This window comes from Hippoglossus hippoglossus, chromosome 16 (assembly GCF_009819705.1).
Source record: "Hippoglossus hippoglossus isolate fHipHip1 chromosome 16, fHipHip1.pri, whole genome shotgun sequence".
In the NCBI taxonomy this organism is placed as follows: domain Eukaryota; kingdom Metazoa; phylum Chordata; class Actinopteri; order Pleuronectiformes; family Pleuronectidae; genus Hippoglossus; species Hippoglossus hippoglossus.
This window is the reverse complement of record NC_047166.1, coordinates 2,377,397-2,397,629: the sequence shown is the minus strand read 5'-3', so window position 1 is coordinate 2,397,629 and position 20,233 is coordinate 2,377,397. Positions and strand designations below refer to the sequence as shown.

The 20,233-nt window shown below is 46.9% G+C and overlaps 1 protein-coding gene across 5 annotated transcripts in view; it reads right to left on the bottom strand.

The window, feature by feature from the left end:
* Positions 1-20,233, bottom strand: part of sema6e (sema domain, transmembrane domain (TM), and cytoplasmic domain, (semaphorin) 6E) — a 142,840-nt gene that overhangs the window by 85,319 nt on the left and 37,288 nt on the right. Inside the window, exon 1 of one of the 5 annotated variants that reach the window (XM_034610546.1) lies at positions 7,100-7,416. The exons of 2 other annotated variants lie outside the window; for them this stretch is intronic. The gene's annotated coding sequence lies outside the window, so the exon portion shown is untranslated. Of the gene's footprint in view, positions 1-7,099; positions 7,417-20,233 lie in introns of those variants that run through there. 2 more of the 5 variants (XM_034610541.1, XM_034610547.1) reach the window with 2 other exon arrangements.

Sequence of the window (20,233 nt, the reverse complement as noted above, 5' to 3'; positions counted from 1 at the left end):
ACACACACACACACACACACACACACACACACACACACACACACACACACACACACACACACACACACACACACACACACACACACACACACACACACACACACACACACACGACTCCACTCCCACTATCCTGGATATTTCCCTGCAGGTCTTGCGGTGCTCACTGGGTTGTGGTAGTGATCAATGGCCCCTGGCAGCAGGCGTCGGGGGGGGGGGGGGGGGGGGGGGCGGGGGGGGCCCTGGGCTCCAGGAATGGAGGTATTAATAATGTAAGGTCCAGGCCTGTCATATCCTCCATTAGCACAGAGGAGGCGGGAGGCCCAACGGCTGATTGATTACTAATTAGATTAATTGCAGTCTTTTAAAAAAAGGAGGAGAGTGTAATAGACCGGGGGCAGTGACGAGTGCGAGGGCAGAGGAGCCCGGCCGATCGGAGAACATCCACAGAGGGTGTTTAGAGAAGAACCTTTCAGATTAGGGTTCCGCGTTCTCTCCTCCGAGAACCGGTTTACAATCCAGGGCCGACGAAGCTCGAGTCTGTGTAATAAACAAGGATTCAATCAAAGTCCAACTTACGCCCCTGTTACTTTAAAAAAAACGTCTAATAAATTGCTCAGTTCTCTGCAGGCCTCGCTCGCTCCATCAGCGTGTTGCACTGACCGGCGCCGCTCAGCCCCACACGACTACACTGTGATTTGCTGTTTTCATTTGAGACCATTTCCGAGCCTCATCCACACATTTGTCCCTTATTAGAAATCGTTGTGTGGAAAACACGACACGACAAGGACCAGCACTCTGCAGCTTCCTTGTAATGTGTGTAGTGTTGGAGAAAACACACATCTGCTAAAAAGGTGTTTGGAGATCGAGTTTCTCTTAATCTCGCCGCTGTTGTTTGGATTTAAAACTAATAAAACTCACGTTAAAGTTGTGAGAGGTTTGAATCGTACATTCGTCACAACTTTGAATGTTGTTTGAGACACTAGCTATTGTTCTAATTCACTTTATGCTTCTCCCATATTTCAGAGCGATGCTTAGAAATCCATTAGTGGCCACTTAGTGTCATTTCATAACGTCCCACATGATGAATGTGAAGCGTTTTTCGTGAGAGGACATTTATTGACGGATTGATCAGAACTAAACCGGCCGGTCAGTGAGAAGCTGTTTCACTTAATTTCAATTATCCTTGGTTTTTAATTAAAAATGTGAGCGTCTCATGGTCAAAACGTTTGTTTGAGGCTTTTCCAACCGACGATATTAAAATGATTGCAAAACACTGAACACTTGATTAAAACAGGCATCGGGCGGCAGGAGCAAAATCATTCAGGCACCGTATCAACATCAGAGCTGCAATTATTTCCGTCCAAATCACGTCTTCGCACCCAACAAGTGGCGAGGCGGGCACGCACGTTCGAGTCTCTGAGCACCGGACTAATTGGCACGTCGGTACGGCCACACTCATTACACAAACCCACACTCAACATAAATAGCCCTCACACTTCGGAGCAGATAATGCCTTCCAAATAGGGAGCTGCGTTATTTGTCTCAGCCTGCCTCTGCACCAGCAGACCATGGCGAGTCGTATCTTGCTTCGCTGGTTCGGGGGGGTGTGGGGTGTGGGGTAAAACAGCCCCAGCATGCATTGGTATGTTTAGCACAATAACTGTGCCCATTTTTGACTTCTGTAAACACTTGATTTATCTGCACGAAGCCTGCAGGGGAGTCACAATTGGCCCCGATTGCAAAAATGACATGGAAATCCTGTTCTGCCTCAAATCGTCCTGCCGTCCACGTCCTTTTCACAACTCTGACACAATGATGTCATCAGGAACTGGAGCTCCGCCGCCAATGACTCCAACATAAGCCGGGCTTTTTTTTTTTTTGGTTCCCAGTCTTCTTATCTACTGTCACGAATCCTAAGTAGACTGGTCTCCATCACCGTATCTGACAGCGAGACGAGTCGTCACGCTTTCTTGTCACAAATGAGATCTTGAGGGGCCTGTCAGGATCAAGTGGAATATTAGACCCATTAATTATTCCGCTCTTTCATCGCGCTGGGAGGCAGTTCTGAGTCAGTCCCTCACATCTGACAAACTTCATCTCGACTCCACTCCACTGCCGAGACGGTGCTGCTGGACACTTCATCCCAAAAGCACCACGACGGCAGCACATTCAGAAGGTTTCAGGTTTTGCAAATGACCGCCAGACAACAAAATCCAATTTTAAAAACTGCATGTGGTATTTACCAACTTAAAAATGCCTCACATCTAAGTTAGGAGGATGTTAATTCCAGTAATAAACCATTAAACGGTCTGAATTACAGTCATTCACACAGTGAGACACAGTATTTGCTGTAATATTCCTTCGCCTCACAGCAGGAAGATTCTCTGTGTGAAGCCGACGGTCGACCAGGTGCTTTCAGAGTGACGACTGTAAATCGACCATAAGTATAAATGATTGTCGGTCTCTATATGTCAGTCATCAATATATAGACCCGATTTCTTTAAGCTATAAAAAGATTTTCCACAATTCAATAACACGCTCATCCATTCTATTCGGTGATGGCGTGAAAAAAACAAACAACCAAGAGTTTGTCTTCCACCTGCAGTTCTTCTGTCTTTGACTGTAATTGCTTTCTTTCTGTCCTCCTTCCCTGTTTGCCCAAGGCCGCCTCCCACCCTCTCGCCCCCCCCGGCCCCCGTGGCTCAGTGCAGTGACGCCACGCTGTGCTAATTGAAAGCGACCCTGACTCGTCCTTTTACAGAACCGCTCTGGCTGATGCCCTGTTGTTTTCCCCGCCGCCGGCGGCTGACAACTGGCCTTTCGGCTGCGGCGCGGTGCGGCGTGAACTCTGGCCCTCGCCTTGTCGGCCCCGCTCCCTCTGCAAACACAAGAGCAGGTCCACAGCCACTCAGAGAGAGCGAGGAGCAGACGAGCAGCGGCACGGCTCCATCACTCCGCAAGAAATTTAAAAAAGACAGTTCCTTTGGTTGCTTCACGCAGATGCATAATATTGGCTTCACAATACAGAGGTTTACAATCTGAAATTCAACGTCGATGCAAACTACTTCAAGCCATCTAACCCCCTGAACGCTCGCTGCAAACTGTGAAGGACAAAAGCACGACTGCTAACCTAATAGATGAGCTACAGCCGCAGCACAGACGACACGATTAGATTCTGCTCCAACTTAATTCCTTTATCAAAAAGCAGCGATATTCCACTAAAACGAAACGCTTGTACCTGCAGTGTTCCGCTAGCGGTGGGCTGCTCTTATCGCCCTCGCTGAATGGGACCGGGGCACATAATGTAATAGCCTCGCCGTGCGCTCATAAATCACCTGAAGAGGCTTTATGCCACATGCACTGACACAACCAATCTGCCAACCTGTGTCTTTATTAAAGAACACATTATACTGAAAGGTGCCTTTACCCCCCCCCCCCCCGCACAGTCGCCCTTCTATAAAACACCTCAACTCATATTTTATGCAAACACAAGAATACAAATATTTTCCTCTGCAGACACAAATACATTTCTGCAGACCTTTATGTACAGAGTCTGTGTGTGTGTGTGTGTGTGTGAATAAGACAGAGACTGCTATTGTTTTTATATCTCGTCCGCCTCCCTCCTCACAATTACAGCAATCTTCTCCCACAGCGAGCGATGCATAAATTTGTAAGTATGAATGTCTACTCATCTGATTTGCCTCCGTGAATCTCTTAGATTGTATTGGCGTAAAAAGTGTCTGTGTGTGTCTGTGTGTGTGTGTGTGTGTCTGTGTGTGTCTGTACTGCTTTGATATATTGCATTGTTTCTCTCTCCGTCCGTCCTTCCAGTAACTTTGATATCTCAATTGCAAAATGTCAACAATAAATGTCTCGTGAGCGTGAACAAAGAAACAGTCGGTAAATGCCCCGCGTGAATAAAAGGGAGGAGACATCCAGATCCTTTAATTTGTGCAAAGCAAGACGTCTTTGTGAGCTAAACAAAGAACTGAATCTGTGTCATATGTGGTAAATTTAATGGGACCTTCAGGTTCTCTCTGCCCTATTTAAACATCCGGTGGAGTCAAAAGATTTTTATTCTCCGAATTCTACCCGAGAGGACTTGAGGATATTCCCTCCTCCTCTGTCTCGTGTGTGTGGGGGGGATTTTTCAAATAAGGCACGAAAAGAGCAAACCGTCCTGGAGAAGCCGACCTGCTCTGAAAGACCGAGTCTGATATGGGAGATTCAGAAAATGTCACGTTGATCACGACAGGTAACAGGAAACAGCATAAGTCTGCAGATACACAGACGATGTGCTGAGTCGGACCTTTCACAAAGATGCCATGTGACATTTTCTCTGTATTTATCTCTTATGTTACAAGGTCACCGTCTACATATCTTATCCCGTTTGGTTTGAATTAATCGTCTCTGTTATCACAGTGTTATTGTCAGTGCACCTCGGCTCAGCTGAGCCTAAAGAACGCTGCTCATTAGGGCTTTTTAAGCTGGTGGATAAGAGATTTGACATTTGCTGACGATGCACACAAATGAGGAACAAGCACACTTGAAGGACTTCAGGATGTCAAATCTCTGCCTGCTTCTCCGAGCTCTACGAGTAATTGCGCAAACTATACACGTCTCCAAACTCTGCAGGCGGCTGTGCACAGTGCTCCCAACCGAAATCATGCAAATCCCGAAGAGGAAAAACACCGAATCCCTTTCTCCCACTCAGTTCGTGCAAACACAAGTAAGAAGTAACCCCACGGTAAACACCGGCAGCAAAACACATCCCGCGAAGAAAAAAGCCGTGCCGCTGAGAGACAGAAATGTAAACACCTCCCAAAACTCTGAGAAGAAGAAGTTGTTACACTCTGGAAATACGAGGACGGGGATTGAACAAAGACACGAGGCAGAGCTGTTCGCTGGAGGTTTTTCTCCTCCGGACTCGTGCGGCTGTAATCTGACCGGTGGCAGCGGTCCAAGACAATCGCTGCTCCGAGAACCGTCCTCTCCCACAGAGCCGCTGGTACAAATGTGTCTGGACGTGAGAACACTGAGGGCTGGAAAGCAACAAAATTCTTCCTCCACACTTTGCCTGAACCTTAGCTTTTCAAAACAATAGCTGCGTTTCCACCACAGGAACTTTTCCCTAAGAACAAGGAACATTTGCACAAACTCCTGGAGTTTCCACCACAGGCACCAGGGTCTAAAATAAGACAGTATTTAAGAATATTTTTACCCCCAAAAAGTCCCTCTTCTAGGGGGTAGAAGCACTGGAACATTTCAGGTGGGGCTTAAACCACTTAAGATGCCTAATTTAACGCATTTGAATGATTTTAAAAGTCTAGATAATGATTATAGTAGCTTAAATAAGTTTGTTATCAGGGTTCTGCTTACGTACACACTCCTTACATCCCTGCAGGATAACTCCAGCAGATGTTTTTTCGTCCTTCAGTAGAAAAGATCAGTCGCCAAAGTCTAAATCAGATATGAGATAATCTGGTGTGGATCATGATGCGGGCTGCGTGACCTAGAGCAACACATTCCTTTTCTTCCACCCAGGCAGCCTCGGTCTCACCTGTCCAGGCTTCATACGTCCGGCCAACAACTGGTCAGAGGACGAGCGCAGGGGGGGGGGGAGGCTGCACACACTCCGCGTCCTGACAGATCAAACACAGACTCACAGCAGTCGAGGTTTGAGCCGCGGTTCGTTATCTCGTCTGATGTGGAACGTGCGACACGCAGACGCACGGCGAAGGAGAGCGAGGCAGAGCGGTAATCCAGGATTACATACGGCGACGTGTTATTTTCTCGATCGCCTTTCGTGTGAAACGTGGGGTGCAACCCCACCCGTTTGCTCCGAACTCTCCTCTGGCACCCATCAATGGCACGCCGTGGACCAGCATAGACGAGGAGATAATGAGCTCCCGTTGCCTAGTCAACGCCATCCCTTTCCCCCCCCCCCTCCGACAGCCCCACTCTTGTGCTCCGGTTCCCCGTGTGCAGAGCTCTTCAGCAAACACAGGGATCTAGGTAGTAGATGAAATTTCATATCGTCTTAAAACCCAACAGGCGGCCACAGGAGCACAATCCAGCCACAAGGAGCGTGAGGTTTACTGGAAGGAGGAGGAGGAGGAGGAGGAGGTGGGGGGGTGGGGACTTAACTGCCTGTGAGAAATACTAATTTTTACACAAAGTATAAGAGGTCAAATTCCACATAAAATCTAAGCACCGGGGGCCGATAACGACTTGTCCTTTATGTCTGAGGCACCAGACGGACATGGTGCTCGACCTGCACTTGGTCTCAGGAACTTACCGGAGGCATTTAAATCCAGAAACGCTTCTAATAAAGTGATATTTCCCTCTCGGCAACGTGCTTTCAATTCAAGTGTGTCTTCTCAGCGTGGCCTTAACAAGAGCCGTCATGTGGGCAACAGCTAATGAGGACAGAAGTAAACAAGTGGAACTGTTGTGTCTTCAGAGTCCCAAACCAGGATTATGAGGACGTCAGGTCTCACCTGTCAGCATTTTAAATAACAGAAGAGAAGCAAAAGAAATAAAAAGGCAAAACAAGAGTCTTGGAGAGATCAGGAATTAAATGAGGCCGAGCTCCCAAAGTTACACAATTTACCGAGGCTTACAATTACACAATTTACACAACTGTTACGCAAGACCACACACCGGATGATTAACAGGTGATTAGCGTGACGAGTATCATCACATGTGGGTTTGTGATGGTTTTGTTAATGACTGAATTAAGTTCAGTTTATTTACGATGCAACTTTTCTTTTGCGATTCCCAGCTTCACTTCTATTTATTTTTGTTTTATTCCCCGTTCGTGTGCCGTGTTTCTCTGAAAACTCACAGTGGAACAAAGAAAACCACCGCAAAGTTTGTTAGTCTGAGTTGACAGTTTGAGAAACTTACTGAACAGCTGTTAGTGTGAGTAACTTTCCCCTCTGTTGAGGTAGTTTTCACTTCCATAGAAAACAGCATCCAAACATATAATCAGAGCCAAATGTCGGGAGATGTTGAGGTTTAAATTGCTCGTAAGTGAATAAAGCACCAGAGACACAGTTTACTTCCACAGAGACGGAAATGATTCATAATCACTCACTCCGTGTCCCTCCAGCGTCAAATCGCAGGTAAAAGCTCAAACGTGCATTTTAATCCAAAGGTTCCTCCACATGTCAGTTTCCTCCGTGGTTCCAGTTTAAAGCTCCTCGCTCCGACGCTCGTCAACAAATGTGGTCTGTGTTGGAGGAAGACTCGCATTCCTCGTCTTCTATCTACATTTGCATCATGACATTTCCTGTAGAGTGGCATTCCCCCCCCTACCTGTGTGTCACCAGAGTGTGAGATTCCAAACCAGACACACACAGACACACACACACACTACATTCAACTCTGTCACGCACTCCAGGAAGTGGCTCGTTCACCAGCTCACTTACAATCAGCCGATTTCCTCTTTGTTGACACCATAAACAGTCTCTTCTGCACCCAGACGTCCCACAAGCAGTCATTTTAATCTTCAAACAATCGTCACTGACGTCGCTCTAATCAACTGCTTTGTTAACAAAACATACATCGAGTATTTATTGTGCGTCAATCAACATTTTACTTCACTCAAATATTTGCTTTCTCTTTTATTTTGAGGACAAGCTGCAAAAAAAATTAAATAAAATCAGACTTGATTTCCAAGTCCTGCCTGTAAACATCTGCTGGTGGATTCAGTTGTTGTTCTACAGTGCGAGTTCTGGCACATTTAGAAAAGCTAACGTCTCTCGCTCTCTCCCCGTTGACTCTTTATTTCTGTTTGAACCAGACAACGATATATTTCCTTTTGCAAAAGCGGCTGCTGAAACTAAAGCACGAGAAAAAGAACCGAACATGTTTTTTATCCTCTTTTAGTCAAAGGATGGAAAATCTCACCTCTTACCTGGATTTGTAAGAGAAGCTGTTTTGCATGTGGTGAGATTTTAAAATCTGAAATGTTCCAACAGGACGTTTGAGAATTAGAGGATTTTATAAAAGTAGAAAAAATGTTCAATATTGAACTGCAGCCACTTTAATGACTAATCCAGCGCACGTTGTCCAGATTCCAGGATGAATCATGACATCAGCGTTGACAAAATGTAAACACCGGGGCGGTAAATATACGCGACGCCCGTCAAGGCACTTATTTTTAACCCCCAGGGAGCGTTGGCCAACTGCATGAGTCATGACAGCTAAATGAAAAGATGGCCCCCGACCCTTTCACGCGTATTTTGGCGAGTTTGTTTTTCCCCCCCCCGACGGAGGCTCAGCTCCGTGTCAGCGTGTTGGCTGGTGCTGGGACATGAGGTGGTGCGAACGCCCTCCACCATGTTGTCAGCTGGCACTCTCTCATGTGCTCTGGAGGGGGGTGGGGGGGTGGGTTGGGTTATGGAAATCATCGGGGTATATGGCCCAGCTTCACTCCTGCCTCGCTCTGCTAATGGCTTTCCAAGATTGGGGGCTGCCATTTGTCAGTTTGACTGATGTCCCGGCCATGAGGATCAATCTCCCTCCACCATCCATCCCTCCAGCATCAGAGGGAAAGTACAGTGCCGCGGCACGTTGGGCCAGAGCGGCATGGACGGGCTCCCGGAATATCAAACTTGAAAACAGGAAGCCTCCACCTCGCAGGTAAGTGTGCAGAGCAGAGCGAGGATAAAGGAAGACATATCTTGCAGGATTTGAAGGGGAACGAAAGACAAGACGAAAAAAAAAAAAAGGGAGAAACTTGGCATCCTCATTTTGTTCATAATAGAAGAGCATCAAACAAGGCCAGAACCCACAGGAAACACGGGGGGGGATGTTGAGACAGGCTGTTCCTATTCCTGGATCATTCTCTGTGAGAAACCAGGGGTCCGTCTCTCCCCTCTCACTGCATTAAGTGATTCTTATTGAAGCCTTGCAAACAGGAAACATTAAGTCTCTGGAGAGGAGAGGGAGAGTAAGTGATTTTGCCTGCACGAGAGAGAGAGAGAGAGAGAGAGAGAGAGAGAGAGAGAGAGAGAGAGAGAGAGAGGAGAGAGAAAACGCTGAGTGAATGAGGTGTGGCATCTGAATATAAAGCAGGGGAAGGGAGGTGGGGGGTGTGGGGGGGGGAGTGCAGATGGAAAAAAGGAATAAAACACAGTTAGGGAGCAGCCGTGTGAGAAGAACAGCTGAAAGCGACCACGGGGCCCCAGGTGAGGCCCCGTGGTCGCTCATTTCACAGCCTGTGGGCTGACTAACACCGACAGGTCAGCTGGAAGACTTCAGGAGCGGAAAAGTCTCAAACACGTAATACCAGCACATGCAAACACACACACACACACACACACAGACACACACTCACTCCCCTGCCTGCACCGCACAATAATTTCCTTTTCAATCTGCCACACAATAACCGAGCCACTGTTTATTGACCTTTACTGCGGCGCTTTTCACCGGGCGCTCGCTTCCTTGGCTCGAGGCACAGAAATAAAGCTCCGACTGCTCAGCTCAGTGCCTCAAATCCGGCCGGCTTTCAAGGTGCTGCTCACGCATCCACCGCTCGGAATCGACAGCAGGATGTGTGGGGGGCGAGCGTCCCCCGGGGGGGGGGAGTGTCTCCCTGACAGCTCTGATGACTGGATCATCAAAGAAGACAACTGGGTGTTATAACTGTCATTAGCGCGGCAGCAAATCAATTAAAGGGAATCAGAGGAGTGAAGGCCTGCGTACACACGAGGGTCTGAGAGGCAGGAATAACAACGCAGCACTCAAACTGAAACCTGATTGAATTTCACGTCCAGGAACAAGCTTTGAATTCCCGAAATAAAAGATGATGTTTTCAAGAAAAGGTCTAGTAAACAAAAGTACAGCCCCCCCCCCACCCCCCACACCCCTTTACCAAACACAGGCTGCTTCACTGATTTACTGTTAAAACGCTGTTACTGATTCGTTCCGGCAAATTTACTCTTCAAGCTCGGTCACGAGATTTTCAGTTCGCTGAGCCCGTACAGATTATTAATTTGGTCTTTAAGTTTGATTCTTCTTATACGTTTTATATGCAAGTGCAAAAAAAAAAAAAAAGATTTATTCATCGCCAGGTGGCTTCTGTCATCCTGCCATTTTATTTCATGCTCATCCATCTAGTTTTGTTTGGAAACAACTATAAGGTTTGATTAAAAAAAACAGAATTTACTGAAAATCCATAAATATAAGAAGCGGAAATCAGCTAAATGTTGGTGTTTTTGCTTAATAAAAATAAAATAAATAAAAATGATGATTGCTATCATTGGTGTTTGGCCTGGTTCAGGTAGAAATGAATGCAAACAGAGAATGAATGTGTCATAGAACACAAAGATATTGCAGTTATGGGACTTTCCAACACTACACAACCTTAAATCACTTCTCCTCCTCTCTAAATAAACTACTTGCTTGTGGCATAAAGCATTACTACAGTTTTGAAACGCTGGAGAAGCAGTGGCTTCTGGGAGAAAAACAAATCGCAGTTTTATCTGCAATTTGTCACCAAGATTGCTTAATAAGAAAATTAAATCAATTAGTCAGAGTGTGTTTGGTTAACTTAGCCACTGCAGCCTGATCTTATAGAATAATAATTTTGCCACTGAGCAGTTTTCTTTGGACACTTCATATTTGTTGTTTCAGGACATTTGGAAGTTCTCCAACATTCCCGGGGATGAGAACTAGAGGTGGCGACCGTCCGCCAGCGAGAGAAGGCTGGTGACAGCGCCAGTCCTATTTGGCTGATGAGCAGCGGGGGGGGGGGGGGAGCAGGCGGGACGGCTGAGGCTTATCCGTCAAAACAGCTGGGGTTACACCACACCTCCCGCCGTAAGTAGCGCTACGATTCAACGACCGCACGCAGGGAGGATGAGAGGGGAGCAACAGGAAGTGAGATACAAGAGAACACGGAGGACGAGATACTGGAGCTTCTGGGAGGAGATCAGCAAAACACTGGAGAATCATGAGATCCTGTGAGAAGCTGCTGTTTACAAAAGGTAGAGGTATAATATGATATATTTTGCATTTGAACCGATCAAGGCAGTTTGAATATGAGTTTGTTTGCCAGCAGACGTAGTTTATTAACATGAGAATACTGAGATAACGGCTCCAAAACTACACCTGATGACCTGTTTAATATTTCAGTGAGCTAGAAAATTCCACCGGTGGCTGTAACAGCGATCTGAACAATATTTAAGATTATTTTCTATGTTTCCATAATCAAATTCCAGATGAGACTGGTTCAGATATCAAATTACTGAATCTGATAAAACAAAAGAGGCAGAAAGAAATAAAGATGGCGACCTGGGAATGACATTGGCCTCGTTCCCTTTTACCCATAAACCCGTCTGCTCTTCTAACCTCACAGGAGGAGGCAGACTCTGTAACACACCATCGCTCCACAGGGGGCGCTGCACAGACTCCCCTTGGGTGATGTCGACTGAGCAGCTCCCGGCTCACGGTCACTTTCCGCCAGGATGTGTGACATCACAGGTGTCGGTGTAATTAAGACCTTGACGATGACGTCCGGGCGAGATGAGAAAACTGTGTGAGAGCAGCTGATTACACCGAGGGAACCTCTGAGTGAAGGACTTCATCAGCCTCTAGGTTTCATTAATGAACTCCCACGTTACGGGGAAACACAGGGAAAACGGTTCCGTCTGCTGATACAAACAGAAGCGTAGCAGCATTACAGCCGTTTCTCTCCTGATTGATGAAAGTGCCGTGTCTGCAAGCGCCTCCTTTACATAGCGGAGAGCCTCCCCTGCAGCCCGCCATTCATCATGGGAGAGCGGGACTGCTGCATTCATCTTAATGCACTGCAGCCCCACACAGGCCCGAGGTCACACACTGCTGCCATGAATCCCTCGCTCTGCCTCTGAGAGGGGAGCAGGGGGGGGGTGCAGGGAGATAAGAGCTGCACAGTTCTGTCAGGTTAATGTTGGTATCGCCTTACTAACAGTATCTGCATCGGGACAGGTCATCTACACACACACACACTGTCCCGGGGAGACGGGAATGTTTAACCAGTGTTGAACGATGATTCCACCTTAAAACACGGCTGTGAAAAACAAACCCCGGCTGCATGCTTCACATTCCAGTCCACCTTACGGGAACATGGTGGACAGCAAATGGGAATTTCGGGCTATTTTACACGTACATGTAAGAAACATTTGTATTGATGGTTCTAGAGGAGCTTTGCATAGTGGGATGATGACGTCATGGCAACGTCACGAGGGTCATCTTGTGCTAAGAGACTTTACTATATCCTTATTTACAGAGATGTGGGGTGCAGGTAGCTAAACACATACGGAGTCGACGCAGCCTTTCAGGGCTCGTCTTCACCCTTCATCTCTTTACGTTTCCATGTTTAATATCATGTCACTGAGCCGAAATACCTGAAGAGCTGCCAAATAATGTATATACAAGGATTATTTTCTGTTTCCATGTCGCCTGCAACCACATATCAACATTAATTCAGTCCCGGATGCTGGAGACAAAGTTTGACATCCCAAAAAGAAACATCCACTAAAGCCACAGTGGGGAAAGTTGACTCCTGAGCACAGAATTGGTTAAACAGCGACAGTTACCTTTGTTACCGTGAAGATAACGTTACATTATGAGAATAAACAGATGCTGGAGTCTGTTATTATGAGTCCGTTTTGTTACCCAGCTGTGTTTCCACGTAGAATTTGTCCTCAAGTTGGCAGCTCCGACTGGTTCTTTGGAAGAAACTGCAGAGAAATCAGCCGCACTCGTTATCGGAGCCTCACACCGATTACATTTTTTCACAAGTTTTATCGTCATCTCTTGAAGAAACGCAACATGTTTTGCAGCTGGATGGAAATCGGACCACAGAGCCCACAGCTGCTCTGGTCGTCTCCACACCGTCACACCCACCAGTCTGACGTCGCCTTGAGTCAAAGTCCCCATTAAGTCATTTAGAAGTACAACTTGACCACAGGAGCATTGGAGCCAGGTGCACGGCCATGATTGTAGACAGCTCACAACAAACACGCCTTTCAAGTAATTATATTCACTCACCACGAGCTTGACTGGAACCAGTTTATGCCAAATCCCTGAGGTCGTTTCAACTAAAAGAGCAAAAAACCTGGAGTGATGACAGCTAAGAAGAGTCGTTCTTTCCTTTGCTACACGGGGACAACTTTATGATCCCTGGCTTCACTCGCTGCATCACAACCTGCCACGAGGAGGGTGAGAGGCAGAGGGAGCGAGTTCAGAGCCACAGAGCGAATGCAGAGTAACGAATGAAACTGTGTGAAACAGCTAAAGGTCACGATATTATGCTCTAAAAAAAAACTTTGAATTCAAGACACTAAACATTTAATCACGACCTCACTCTCGTGCAAACATTAACAGCCTTATGGACAATTTAAAAACTGATGCATGATGACAAAAAAATGGTTGAGTTTAATTAATTCTGCGCCACAAAACTACCGTTTGACATTCCTGAAGTTTAGTTGTTCCATCAGTGTGCAAAGCACGTAGGAGGTAAACAGTGTGCAGCTCAGATCTGAAGCATACACACTGCTCCTAAAAAACAAGCGCCCGTCAAGACGCTCGGTGCATCGGCACAAACCGCTGCTGCGAGGACACTTGACTGATGAGTCAAATGAAACAAGCTAAGGGATCGTACTACACGGCGCAGCGCTCCCTGCGACCTCCGACGCTGAACTAGAAAGGGACACTAAAGCAAAGTGTTTGTCTCAGCGAGTGAAGTATTTTCTTGTTATTTTCTTACTTTGCCCGGCTCCTCTTGGCAGGAAGGTGTCGGGGTAATTGGCATGCAGGCTTCGGCAGGGCAGTTAGACGAGCCAGGTCCCGAGCTCAGGCACAGAGCACAACGGCTCTGCTGTGCCCACGAAAATTAGTTTAAAGCCGTGATTCAGCAACAGGCCGAGACCTGTACACCGCCGCTGATGCCATCCATCACTACAAATCCATTTCTCTGGGCAGGGCACCACACACACACACACACACACACACACACACAGAACAGAAGCAGGTAGAGGTTCTGTCCGTACAGGTTTTCCAGCAGTAATGCAAGTGTTTTTAAGGCGTATATATTTGGCAACTGTTCAGGATCTTTTCACTTCTTAGTCATGTGCATGTGACAGGATTTCCACATAAAAAATTGCCTGAAGTCAAACTCAACAAAAGAACCTGAAATCCTGGTGATAATCCACCATGACATCACCCATTGGTTTGTTGCCATTTTGAGTTTAGATTCTAGTTTAGAGTTTGTAAAGTTGTCCAGCGCCATCTTGTTTTATGAAACCAGAAGTATGATGACATTAAGAAGTACTGAAGGACACTACAGACCCACCTACGCCTCCAACTTGCACCCATTGGACGGTACTAGCTGTCAATCACACGGTGGTATGGCTGCTTCATCCTCTATTTGACTCCAAACGGGATCATCGTTTACAAAATGCTGTATCGGAACAGACTTGAAACTGGGAGTTGTGATCACAAACTTTTCCTGACGTTATAAATCAAGTGAGAACAGGCAACTTCCGCATTGGCTCCACTTTTCAGACAACGAGTCTACGTCCATTTTTATCTCCAGACTAAGGGGGGGGGGGGGGGGGGGGGGGGGGGGAGCCGACTACCCACAGCTCAACTAAGTGTATCAGTCAAAGCAGATGTGGGAGGAAGACAATGGCTGGAATTGAGTTGAGGAAGGTGGTGAAGAGGGGGGGGGGGGGGGTTAACAGCAGATCGACTCTTCTCATTAACTTTGCCGAGGCCTGGGGAGAGGTAGAAGAGGAGGAGGCGGGGGGGAGGGGAGGGGAGGGATGGAGGGGAGGGGAGGGGAAGATGGGTTTAATGAAGACTCCTGCAGCGACGGTTCGTCTCGCCTACTGTGCGGCCCTGTGAATAAGCCTGGCAGACAGATGGGCTGAGGAATTGATCAGCAGAGACAGTCCGCAGAGATGTGCACAGACTCCGAGGCTGTGTTTTAGTCGAGGTGGAGAACACTATCAAGGATATCAAAGGCGGTGAAATGTCACTGGATTTTTTCTTTCACCAGTGGGAGACAAAACTCCACTTGCACGGAGGAACATAATCCAAAATTGGAGTTTCATTTGCACTGACAGTTAGGGAGGGGCCCCGCGAACATGAAAACCAAATCACTCGGGCTTATTATTCATCAGGATGGCATCGGTCGGAGTCTGAAGCAGAGTCCTGAATAAATCCACCCGTTCCTGAAGCTGCGGACCAGCGACTGTATAAACATGGACGTCTCTTCTTCCTGCGGCGATACAGACATTAAGTGAAAAATATCCTGGATGCAAAAGCTGCCATTTGGACCATGTCCCATCTTCTGACATGGAGGAGGCAGTATTCCTGAGATATACTGCAGCTCGCCTCAAGGTGGCGATCGAGACGCTTTGGCTTCGGTCCTGTCCGTCTTTATAAACAGTCGCTGCTGCGGACATATTGAAACGGAGGCTTTTCGGTGTCTCGGCCCCTCGCCGCTCTGCTGTCCTCTGTCGAGAGCTGTCCCACTTTCAGCCCCGGCTCTGTGTGGCATCTATCTTTCACACGAGCGACAGCGTCCCCGCTAACCCCGCGCTGCCGCTCTCATTTTCATCGTCTATTGTTCCAGGCTCAGAGATTCAGCCCCGGCACAGTGAGCCCCTGCAATTCTGTCATCTCCACAAACTCAATACTTGCCTGCACTGCTGATAAGCAGCCAAACACCGAGGTGATGAATAAATCACAATACGGCGCATACACACTTCTGACACCAGGAGGAGGCCTATTTATTTGGTGTATTTTCAGTTGTATTGAAGGATTCTGAATCCAGTGGCGTGAGCGGCTCCTTGCTGTATCACACTGTACACAATGTGTGCGTCAGTCCAATCCCTGCAGGGGGACACTGAACAAAGAGAAGATATCCACCTCTTGTCAGAGAAAGGTCTTTATATAAATCTGATTTGAAATGAAAAGAAATTTGCATTTTATGGTTTTTAATCTGCAGGTTTGGGATATTCAAAGCAAATAAGAGGGGGAAAAAAGTTATTTAAAATTATTCTGAGACATCTGCAAAAATGTTGAAAGAGATACTTGGAACTGTCTTGGATCCGCCCCCTGATTCCAGATCTGATCCAAAACTTTATGCATGTCTTCCTGACCCATATATCGCATCCTTACGCCAAGTTTCATGTTAATCTGTTGTGTAGTTTTTGTGTAATCCTACTTAACTAGAGACAAACAGATGAAAACATAACCTCATCGCTGGAGGTAACTAGGAACATGTCTCCACCGAGGCCCAACACTTCCTTTAATTCAATCAAGTTTTACACCCTCAGAGATTTCAGTCCCCGAAATATGTCATCAGTGAAAATGTTTTTAAAAATCCTGGATCCACCAAAAAGGACCAATAAGAAGCTTCCATCCTTCCACCAAGTCTTTTTTGTTTAAACCCGCAAACAGACACATGACAGTGAAACACCGAAGCTCCGTGGCAACTTAGAAGCATGAAGCCTGAACAGAAACTCAACATCTTTCTATTTGACTCGTCTTCCACACCACACAGTCTATTTGTTCCTGTGTCACAGACAGTTCTCTGGATGCTCGTCACCAGAGATGAAGGTTGAGACAGTGTTGGAGGCTAAAGCCACGAAGAGTCGAGGGTGTAACAGCAGAGAACAATGTCCTCCACGAACCCACAATCCATTCTGTCTGTGTTGTCTGTAATTTTCTGCCACGTGATTTCCACCAGTTCTGTTCTGCTTGTCAAACTAGTTCTTTTGCCCCAGCACTAGAATTATCAGCCGTTTGAGTGACAGACAGTGAGTGAACACCGGTTTCTTATTGGTACAGATTGTTTAGGACAAGGCAGAAAATCAAATAACCTCAGAACAACAACATGATGGACCCATTTATCATTTTATCTGTGTGATTGTGGTGAGTTGAAGTTTTTTTCTGAATGGAATATCAAGCTTAGGTGTGAAAAGCCCTTTTGAATGCGTCTCTCAAATTAGCTTTTGTCCCGCTGGGTCTTTGCAAATAGCTGCAGCCAAACCTTTCTGTTGCTAATGGCAATGCTGACATAATGGGGTAAAAAATGACTGGTATATTTAATAAATATATTCAAGAAAATCATCAAACCCGTATGACGGAGAAATGTAACGACGGCATTTCACAGTTTCTCCGTAAACTTCATTATAATTTACTAAAAATAAACCAAACATATGGACATGTAGTCTGCGTTCTGTAAAAATAAAAGGTTTTCACATCAACAAACTAATGCCAACATCCTCCGTGTCTGTGTGTTGTTGGTTAACAGATTAATTGGTCAGGCTCTATTTTTAATGAGTCTCTAAAATTACCTTAGCGGTGATGTCCGCAGGTCAGGTCTCTTCAATTAGCAGCAGGATATCATGCAGGTAATTAAAATTCCCTCCCGGTGGTGAATCAACCTCTCGCCACTTCATACAAAAGGTTTTATATTTACAGCTAAACAGTTAGCACAAGTAATGATAGTTTAAAAAAAAAAGAAAAGCAAACCAAAAGACGTCACCGGATTTATGAAAGAAAGGTTTTCATATGTCGTGTTTAGATGAAATCGCCTCCTTCTCTCGCGCTGATGCACCGAGTCGGGTTGTGTCTCATGTGCCTGTGACACATTTCTTTGACATTTGTGGAAGGACTGTAACCGACCTGGCAGAGAAAGTGCATCGAGTTTGACAGATTCTTGCAGTTAGATCTGTGGAGACCCCCCCCCGGGGGTCTGCAACAATTCAGGCCTTACACTGTCACCATAGTTACCGCTGGCTGACACCGCTGGCGACGGCGAATGGACTGACCGCACTGGAACATTTGAGACGACACTGGCAGAGCCTGTGTGCATCGTCTCACAATAAAGACCTCGGGGTACGAGGGAACAGTCACAGCGAGCCAGTTGCTTTTAGGGAAAGTAGAAGAACTTTGTGGCGAAACACGGCGGGGGGTGGGGGGGTGGGGTGGGACAGGCCTGGCAGGGCGTCCATCTCCAGCTGGCGTACGGTGGAATGTTAATTAGGCCGGCAAACACGAGACACCTCCTCCTTGAATGTCACATCCTCATGTGGAGCCGGGACGACGCCGACGGGTTCTGTTTACTCCCGTCGGGCAAAGCGCTGCCGTTGTTTGTTTGTCTTTCCAGCGGCAATTTCTCCTGTGTTCTTTTTATCTATATATATTTTTTTTTAACCCCGAGCATTTTCTTTTAAAATTCCGCGGCTCCTCCTCTCAGCCCTCCTGTTATGTCGTTTACTCTGTGATGAATGGCTCCATTTCAACTCGAGCGTTTTTTGGTCTTTTTTTCATTTTAGCTGGAATAGATTATAATCTGTGCAATTGTACAGAAAACAAGATTGATCTTGGTAAAACACATTGGGGCTGGGGGGGGGTGGTGGTGGTGGTGGGGGGTACAGACTGCACTTAAGTCTCATGTAGAAGGTCTCAGAGACATTTAGTTTGATGCAGGTTCTCGGTGCCGATGTGGCTCCTGCAGAAACGGGACTTGATAGGAAAAGGCTGAGAGGCCGAGGGACGAGTGTAAACAAGCGCGGTGGTGGTTTGTAATGAGACATGACAGAGTGAGAGCGCTGTGGCCTTTTAAATGGCAGCGCTCGTTATCAGCCCGGTTTCACAGCCTCCGAGGGGCAGACACCAAGATAATTGGCCATCAGTAACGAAGGGGTCGGACAGGAGACCCGCTGAAGCTTGATACGAGAGGTTGCTCAACCGACGAGTCTGCGTCGCGTTACCCCCCCCCCCCCCCCGATGTGAATCACGAGAAGTTCCACTGTGAGCGCCTCACTGTTTTTCATGATTTATCTGTATTACAGTGTCCAAAGGATGGCCTTGGGTTGCCTTTGAATTTTAAGCAAAACCTAAAATTACTTGAAATAATAAGTGCCTCCCTCACGATTCAGCCAAAATTAATCACACGGGGCGAGTGGATTGGAAAATGAATCCCGACCGCGAAGGTGAGAGGAGCAGTGTGATTTTCAGCGGGGACTCAGGGAGGGTTCTGCTCATGACAGTTAATATGAAAACTGAATACGTTTTTTTTTTTTAATAATCATTGGGTCATTGCAAGAGAGGAAAAAGGAAAGACGAGTTTATGTGCAAAGTTTAAATTGCACGACTTAAACGAAGGACGGCTTTTGGAGGAAGTTGGAGGTGCAGTAACTCACAAGCCTTCAGCTTCTTCTCGTCTCCTCCAGGAGAGAAAGAGAAATGATTTTTACATTCTCCAGGCGGATGCCGGGGGAGAGTGAAAGGAGAATGAGTGTAACGGTGCAACGAAGAAAAGACAAACCTGTCCGAGGTCTAAGGGGGTTGAATTGTGTACACGCCGGCTGCCAGCTTACGTTTCGTCTTAGTGTCACAATTTGTTGGGGCGCATCACGGACGCTCTGAAAAGATCGGGCTCCCCCCCCCCAACACACACACAGCTGAAGAGTCGCTAAAACGTCACTCACGATCATGCAGCCGCCAGGGAGAGGAGAGAGAGAGAGAGAGAGCGGAACAGGACAAAATGAAAGAAATCTACTGAGAGACAATGACAGAGAGTGACAAAGAGGAGAGAGGTAAAAAGTAAAAAAAAGCTAATCCTCCTCTCCTGTGGCGCTCGGTCCTGAAAAGGCTCCTGAGCTGCAGCGATTGGACGAGAGCACAAACCACAACAGGTCATCCTGAAGTCTACAGGTTTTACGGCCGTCTTTAGAGCGGAGCGCCGTCTCTCTGCCGTGTTCAGCGTCAGGAACAACACATGTATCCTCTCCTCTCTCATGCTCCGGTAGCAGAGAGCGTGGGAACGGCTCTCGGAGCGCCGGGTGGAGGCGGAGGCCCCGACTCGGACTTATCGACCCTGCGCTCGCAAACACACATCTTCATGCCTGATGTGGCCACCTGCCAAGTGCACTGCAGTTTAAAATGGAAACGTATTGATCACAGTGAATCTATACACGTACTCACATGAAGCTGTGAAGAGCAAAGTGATGTTTATATAACAGTGGATGACTAAACAGGCTGCAGAGGATTTTACATTAACCTGTTTTATGCAGATACAAATTGTGCAAAACAAATGAAACATCATGCAGAGTGTTGGTTTTCAAAGGGATTTTTGAATCATTGGGATATTGTGAAATCTTCCAGTGTCAGAGTTGACTTAGTGGACTACAGTTCCCATCATGCTCTGGGGGATCCA